The sequence below is a fragment of the Panthera uncia genome, chromosome E1 (assembly GCF_023721935.1).
Source record: "Panthera uncia isolate 11264 chromosome E1, Puncia_PCG_1.0, whole genome shotgun sequence".
Lineage (NCBI taxonomy): Eukaryota > Metazoa > Chordata > Mammalia > Carnivora > Felidae > Panthera > Panthera uncia.
The window spans coordinates 6,443,807-6,451,731 of NC_064814.1; positions in this window are offsets into that span (position 1 = coordinate 6,443,807).

Sequence of the window (7,925 nt, forward strand, 5' to 3'; positions counted from 1 at the left end):
CTGCTCCCCTGGAGTTGTCCTGTCCTCGCTGCTCTCTCCGCCACCCCTGCTAGGGTTGGTGCACCCGGCGCCTGCCACCTGCAAGGCCCTCCCGCCGCCCCCCGCCCCCGCGCAGCCCCCCTTCCGGGCTCAGCGCCCCCCATCGCCGGGTCAGCGTGTTATAGCCCGGGGACCTGCGGGCCTCGGGCCCACCGAGGAGACCGGGGAGTGGCGACGACCCGGCTCCGAGGTCAACTCCCACTGTGGGGCAGGGGGCCGCACCCAGGGTCCCCCTCCGGGCCCTCCCAGCGGGGCGACGGCAGCCTCGCCCCTGCCCGGGAAGTGGGAGGGAGTGGGGCGAGCGGTGCCGCGCAGCCGGCGCGGGGAGAAGTCAGAGTCCGCCGATCGCGTCGCGGGTGCAGAATGGCCACCCGCAAGGGTCGGTCCGGCCCGGAACAGGCGGGCCCGCGGCTCCGCGGCCCGGGTGCAGGGCGGCGCCGAGGGGAAGGGGCGTCGGGACGCCCCCCCCCCGCCCCCGCCACGGCCAGGGGCCCCGCCCCGCCCCCTTACTCGGTTATGCGCTTGGCCAGCTCGGTGCAGGCGGCCGTGGAGTTGGCCGAGAAGACCCGGTAGCCGGTGCGGGCGGCGTTCATGGCCGGGCGGGCGGCGGGGCTGGCTCGCGGGGCGCGGAGAGTCGAGGACGCCGAGAGCGGGGGCAGCAGCAGCAGCTTCTTGGGCATCGTCCGGCCCGAGGCGCGGTTACAGCCGGCCGGCGCGGGGCGGCGCCCGGAGCGGCTGCGGCTGAGGCGGCCGCGAGGCCGGGGATCCGGCTGGGGAAGGGGAGAGGCCCGAGACCCCCCACGTCCACGTACGCGAGGCCACCAAGGGCCGGGGCAGAACCCACGCTCGTGGCGACCGGCGTTGCAGCCGCCTCAGAGCCAGTGGCGAGGCCGCCGCCCCCTCTGGGCATTGGAGAGGCGCCGGCTAGAGCGCCCGCGGAGCCGCCATCTCAGATGAGGGCAGGGCGGTGGGCCACTCTTTGAAAGCTTGTTCTGCCGAGAGGAGGCTCGCGGATCGCCCCGCCGCTTGCCTTTGTCGCTCCCACGGGAGCTCTTTTGCGCTCACGTTCCGGGGCGGTGCGGCCTGACTCGGTAGCGGTCCCCGCCGTTTCCAGCTCTTCTGCCAGGATCCAAAATGTCTGCGTCCGAGGAGGGTGACCATCTAGCTCCGCGCCTCTATGCTAACACAGCCAGAGCGCCCAGCTGGGATTGATTTGAAAAGCGGAGGGCGGGGTTGTTTTCCGCCGGTCGCGGGCACTGCTGAAACGCCCCCGAGGCGGTGTGTGTCCCGGAGCCTGATCTTTATTCCCCAAACGGACCCTAGCCTCGTATCTGCACTTGAGGCAAAGTTCCCTGAGCGGGTCAAAGCTACTCCTGCCAATTAGTGCTTTGCTCTCAAGCGCAAAAGCCCTTCTTCCTCTTCTCCCACATGCTCCGGTCCCTCAAAGACCTACTCCGTGTAGCATGGGCTCCGCGGAGTCTCGCTAGATCACCTCAATCAGAGTCAGCCACCCTCCGCCCCCCGGACTGTACCGTGGACGGAACCATGCATAGTTGCTTGTGTTTTGATTTACCGTTGTGAATTCCCAACTAGGAGGTAAACGCTCTTTGGGCAAGATCGTGTGTCACTTAGCGCTTGGGATTGCCCAGGGTCTAGGGCAGTGCTAGGGCAGTGGGTTCCAGATGCAGGCAATCAGTACGTGTTGAGTAACATCCGAGAAGAAAAGTGAAAATCGAAGGCTTTGAGTCGCTGGTTACCAGCTGCCCCAAGACTAGGGAGGGAGGCAGGTGGAGTGCTGCTCACACGCACAGTACCAGCTTCTGAAAATGTCTCTTAGGGACTCCGCCTGTTGCAACATTGGGCCAGAGGGAACAGTGGATTGTGACTTCTCACCTCAAGAAGCCTCACAATCCTGAAGATTCAGGATTTGGAGATCTGCGGCAGTCTGATCCACATGTGGCTGGCTCTCCAGAATTACTGCCCCACCCACCCCCTCTCTCCTTGGGGTAGGTTAAATAAAAAAAAAAAAAAAAAAAAGTATGTGAGCTAAATAGTCTGGGCCAAATTATGGTTAACCATAAGCCTTGTTATCTTCTAGAACAGAAGGAAATCACTTCCTTTCACATTTTCCTATCTATATCCCCCAGAACCCTTGTACCATCTTCATTTTTTCAGGTCTCCTTGGAACTGTGCTGCTTCCTCTATTCCCGCTGTGACTGATCATAACCTTGAGTTGATTTCCCAGCCAATAAATCCTGGAGTTAACTTTTACCCCTTTCATTCCCCCCCACCTCCCATTTCTACATCTATCCGCTTAGCCATAAGTTAATGTTTACTGAGCACCTATTTGCCACGCCCTTTTTAGGTGTTTGGGATACTTAAGAAAAAACAAAAAAGCTCCTATCCTGGGGGTACAATCTAGCAGGGGAAGAGAGATAGAAAATGAACAGGGGCTGGGCGCCTGGGGGGCTCAGTCTGTTAAGTGCCTGACTCTTGATTTCGGCTCAGGTACGATCTCCAGGTTTGTGAGTTGGAGCCCCACATCGGGATCTACACTGACAATGTGAAGCCCGCTTGGGATTCTCTCTGCCCCTCCTCCGCTCTCTCCCTCCTTCCCTCCCTCTTTCTCTCTCTCTCAAAATAAATGAATGAATGATTGAATACATACATAAAATAAGCCTAAAAAAATAAAAGCAATTAGATCTTCAAATTTAAAAAAGAAAAATGAACATTTGGGTTATACTGTTGAAAGTTTTGGGGGCACCTAGGTAGCTCAGCTGGTTGAGCATCTGACTCTTGATTTTGGCTCAGGTCATGATCTCTTGGTTCGTGAGATCAAACCCCACACTAGTCTCCACACTGACAGTGGGGAGCCTGCTTGGGATTCTCTCTCTCTCTCTCTCTCTCTCTCTCTCTGTCCCTCCCTCCCCCTCACTTGCACATGCCTTTTCTCTCTCAAAATAAATAAACATTTTTTAAAAAAGGTTTCCCCAGTTTCTTTTCTTTTTGTAGATTTTTTTTTAAGTAATCTCTACACCCATGTGGGACTCGAACTCACAACCCTGAGATCAAGAGCTCATACCCTACTGACTGAGACAGCCAGGTACCCTCCCCCCCACTCCCGTTTCTTTTCTTTTCTTTTTTTTTTTTTTTAACTTTTCAAAATGTTTATTATTGTTGAGAGAGAGACAGAGACAGAAACGGAATGTGAGTGGGGGAGGGGCAGAGAGAGAGAGAAGGAGACACAGAATCCAAAACAGGCTCCAGGCTCTGAGCTGTCAGCACAGAACCCGATATGGGGCTTGAACCCACGGACCCACAGACCCTGAGATTATGACCTGAGCCGAAGTCAGAGGCTTAACTGACTGAGCCACCCAGGCGCCCCTCTTCCAGCATTTTTAACCCACGCTCCACATCTGCGCCCCAGATCCCCTGGTTAAAGGTCTCTGGGGCTTTCCACCGCCTGCAAGATGGAACTTCTCAGCCAGATCTGGCCTAGGTCTCCGAGCCCAGCTCCTGTTTCCCACCGTAGGCCACGCTCTGGGTGTGTGGATTCCGGAACAGTTTGCCACTTGTTGAAAATAATGTAGTTTCTTGTGGCTGAGAAACTTTGCAGTTGCCACTGTGATTTCTTCTTCTTCTTCTTTTTCAGTTTATTTATTTGTTTTGAGAGAGACAGAGACACTGTGAGTGGGGAGGGGCACAGAGAAAATCCCAAGGGGGCTCATGAGAGTCACGAAACTCTGAGATGGTGACTCTGTCCTGTGTGTCTCATGCTACTTTCTGCTGGGTTACTTGGAGCCTTGCCACGGATATGTACGGTTTAGGAGTCAGTCTGCCAACTGCAAAATAATTTGTTCGCGGAACCGTGCGGTGCGGGCCTCTCCGAGAATTTGCCCCCTGGAGTCCCAGCCACTTTGGTGGCTCAGATTCTGACATCTGTCTCTTCAGCTAAAACTGCTGCTTTCTGCTTGGACTTTGCTGACCCTGGCTCACCCCCGCAGTGTGGACGTGAAGACGCCCTCAGGGCAAAGGCCAAGTGACTGGAAACTTTCTTCAGTGACTTTGCCCCCATTAAGGATCCCAGCTCTCAAGCCTTCTCTTCCCTGGGTGCTCCGTAGTGCTGTCTATTGAACAGGAGTTTCGTATGTTTGTCCAGCTGTTATTAGGTGGAGACATTAGTTTGGTACCAGCTTCTCTGTCATGGGTGGAACCAGAAGTCCTGAGTGTCTTTGGACGTGACATCTGGACTCAGAAGGCCCATTCCCAAGATCATGCAACCTGAAAGCTCCTTCTTCTTCTTTTTTTTTTTTTTTTTAAATGTTTATTCACTTTTGAAAGAGAGAGAGAGTGTGTGTGTCTGAGTGGGGAAAGGGCAGGCGCACAGAATCTGAAGCAGGCCCCAGTCTCTGATCTGTCAGCACAGAGCCCGACGCGGGGCTCGAACTCACGAGCCGTGAGATCATGAGCTGAGCCGAAATCAAACGCTCAACCTACTGAGCCACCCAGGCGCCCTTGGAAAGCTCCTTCTTATGCTTGAAGACTCTGCTCCGGCCTTTCCTTTCCTTTCCTTTGCTGGTCCTGGCCTCTTGTCCTCATCCTCCGTCTGACAGGAGGGCTGACCCTGGGGGCTCCCAGATCCCCTGGCTTGAGCCAGCTTCGGCCAATGGGAGGTGCGGGCGGGGGGCTGGAGGTGGAAGGAAGGAAGAAGCCGGGGTATTTCTTCCCTTGGTCTCTGCCCCGCGGGTGTCCCCAGCATCAGTCGCCCCGCCCCCACGGCTCCAGTGCCTATCAGACATGACCTCCAAGCTTTTGGCAGCTACCCTTTGAGTGTCCCCGGGGGGGGTCCGGCCCTCATCCCCACCAGCTGTTGTGCCGGGTTGCCTCACTGCCCCCCTGGCTGGTTCCGTGCCTGGGCCCCGCCGCCTTGGCACCTGCTGCACATAAGCGTCCAATAGATGCTTTGTCAGAAAGGGGAGAGCCAGGCCCTCGCAGGGGACCCCTCTCCCGGCACCGCCCGGGCTTTGCAGCAATTCTGGGGTGGCTGCTGCTCCCACCGGGCCCTCCCTGGGGTGTCACGCCTCAGCATCACGTGTGCCCGGTGGTCTTGGCCATGGTCCGGTTTATTGTCCCCTATTTCCCAGGTCTATGTCCTCCTTCCGAGGGGCGGTCATGTTCAAATCACTGTGGAACATTCGTTCTGTTTGGCTCCTGGGCTGATGCTTCCCCAGCAGCATCTCGGGGGCGTCCCTGAGGATAGGAGTGAAGTGCCCCCACGACCCAGAGAAAGAACACCAGGGCTGAAGGGCAACTACTACTTTTAAGTCTTTTTTTTAATGCTTATTTTTGAGAGAGAGAGAGAGAGAGAGAGAGAATCCAAAACAGACCCCCAGGCTCCAAGCTGTCAGCACAGAGCTCGGCGCGGGGCTCAAACCCACAAACTGTGAGATCACGGGGGGCGCCTGGGTGGCTCAGTCAGTTGAGTGTCAGAATCTCGACTTCAGCTCAGGTCTCGATCCCAGGGTTGTGGGATCGAGCCCGGGTTGGACTCCATGCTGAGCGTGGATTAAAATTCTCTCTCTCTCCTTCTGCCCCTCCCCAGTTCACTCTCTTGCTGTCTCTAAAAACAAATTAAAATTAAAAAAATTTACAGAAACCGATCTGTGTGTATTTCTGTGCAAAGTACGAGCTGCCAGGTCTCAAGCACTCAGGCATCCTCACTGCTCACGCAACTGGGGTTTCAGACTGCAACCCCTGCAGGTCACAACCCGGAAAAGCCGGGGAGTGAAAACCCAGCCCCTCACCGCTCCCTGGGGACAACAGTGTCTCCCAGGGCTCCCCGGCTGTCCTCGGCCATAACCTGTGCAGTCACACAGCCCTCCTTTTGCCATCTTCTTTCTCTTCCTGTGTCCCCCCCATTGCTGCTTCCTGGCTTTGCTTCCCACGTAAACCACTCACACATTCTTGTCTCAGTGCCTGCTTCTGGGCGGCCTCAAGCTAAGACAAGGTTGTACCTACAAAGCTTCTGCTCATTTCTTTCTTCCTTGGGCAAATTCCTAAGGGTCTGCAACGGTTCATTTGATGTATCAATTTGGCTGCCCATCCATGGTGCCCAGGATGAACATTTGAATTGATGGATTCTGAGTAGATTACCTTCTGTCATGTGGGTGGGCCACATCTAATCAGCTGAAGGTCTGAAGAGAACACAGAGTGACCTCCTGGAGCTAAAGGGAATTCTGCCAGCAGCTGGTCTTTGGACTCAAACTGCACCTCTTTCTTGAGTCTCCAGTTGGCCAGCCTCCCCCCATCAGTCGTGGATGTACATATATATACAATGATATATACACAATGCTTGTACCGTATATAACGTTGGCTCTGTTTCTCTGGAGAACTGTCACTAATACAGGGTCTGAAGTTAGGAGAAAGGGGCCCTCTGCTCATTTTGTAAAGAATGTCCTCTTTGGGGGCGCCTGGGTGGCTCAGTCGGTTGAGCGGCCGACTTCAGCTCAGGTCATGATCTCGCAGTCTGTGAGTTCGAGCCCCGCGTCGGGCTCTGTGCTGACAGCTCAGAGCCTGGAGCCTGTTTCGGATTCTGTGTCTCCCTCTCTCTGACCCTCCCCCGTTCATGCTCTGTCTCTCTCTGTCTCAAAAATAAATAAAAGTTAAAAAAAAAATTTAAAAAAAAATAAAAGCATCGTGATTTAAAAAAAAAAAAAAAAAAAAAAAAAGAATGTCCTCTTTGAAGTTGGAAGGGAGATTTGACCAGTTTCAAGTTTTGTTGGTTTGTTTGTTTCTCTGGCAGACCTGGCTCATCCTTAGGTCCCAGATCTGCTGAACGTTTCCTGCAGGAACAAAACAGCTCTGGTCAGCACAAAATGACGTTCCCCATATTCAGACCAATTTCAATTTTCAAGTCTAAAAACAATGCTGCCGCTGTTGAATGGGCTGCAGGTTCAGCAGGAGCGGTAGAAACGTGATCTCCTCTGTTCTTACAAATGTGTAGACCAAGGGGGCACGGGTTCAGATTGGACGGGAAGACTTGGCCAAGAATGGTCTGGACAAGGCAAAGAGAGGTATGTCTGGGATTGCTCAGCCTTCTCCCCCGAGGGACGGCAAGGTCATCTCTGCAACCAAAGAGAACATTTCGGGCAACGATGCGGGACTTTTGCCTCCACCTTGCGCCGCTCCAACTTGAACTTGGGAAAAATACGAGGCCTTTCTCTGTTTTCGTTCCACGAGCAGGCCTCAGCAAGCTGAGAAGGAATGATCTTTATTTCTAAAAATAATACCAACTTGGATCTCTGAGCCGAATCTCGCAACGGGGCACCAGAAACCATGCTGGGGCAAGAGCAAAATATTGAGCAGACAGAGCCAAGCACGCAGGGAGTGACCCTTCCCAACTTCTGCAAGGACAGTGGTAGCGAGGCTGCTGGGATGGCCGCTGGAAAACCCGAAATGGAATCTCAGTGCAGGGTGTTCAGGAGGACAGAAGCCACCTATCTATGATGGGGTTTTCAGTAGCTCTTGGTGGAGGCCTTTGGAGGCACGTACAGGATCTCACAAATACCCATACATCATCGAAGACTTTGGTTCAAGTAGAAACCATCTGGTGCTTTCTAGTGCCTTCTAGAGCTTCTGCAGGAGCTCCTGCCAAACAAGAGAAGATTCCTTGCCCACATCACCAGATTTCTAGCAGCACTGGCAAGATGGGATCAAAGAGAGACATGGAGTGGGGAGAGAAGCCAGGCGCAGAAGAGGCTGAGAGGGTAGGAGATGAACACTAAGGGGACAGGCTATAGCAACCCACGGGCCAAATAACTGAGAAAGTCACAAGGTTCCTGCCTTGAAGAATGCCAAATTCCAAAATCTGCAAACAGTACAAATGT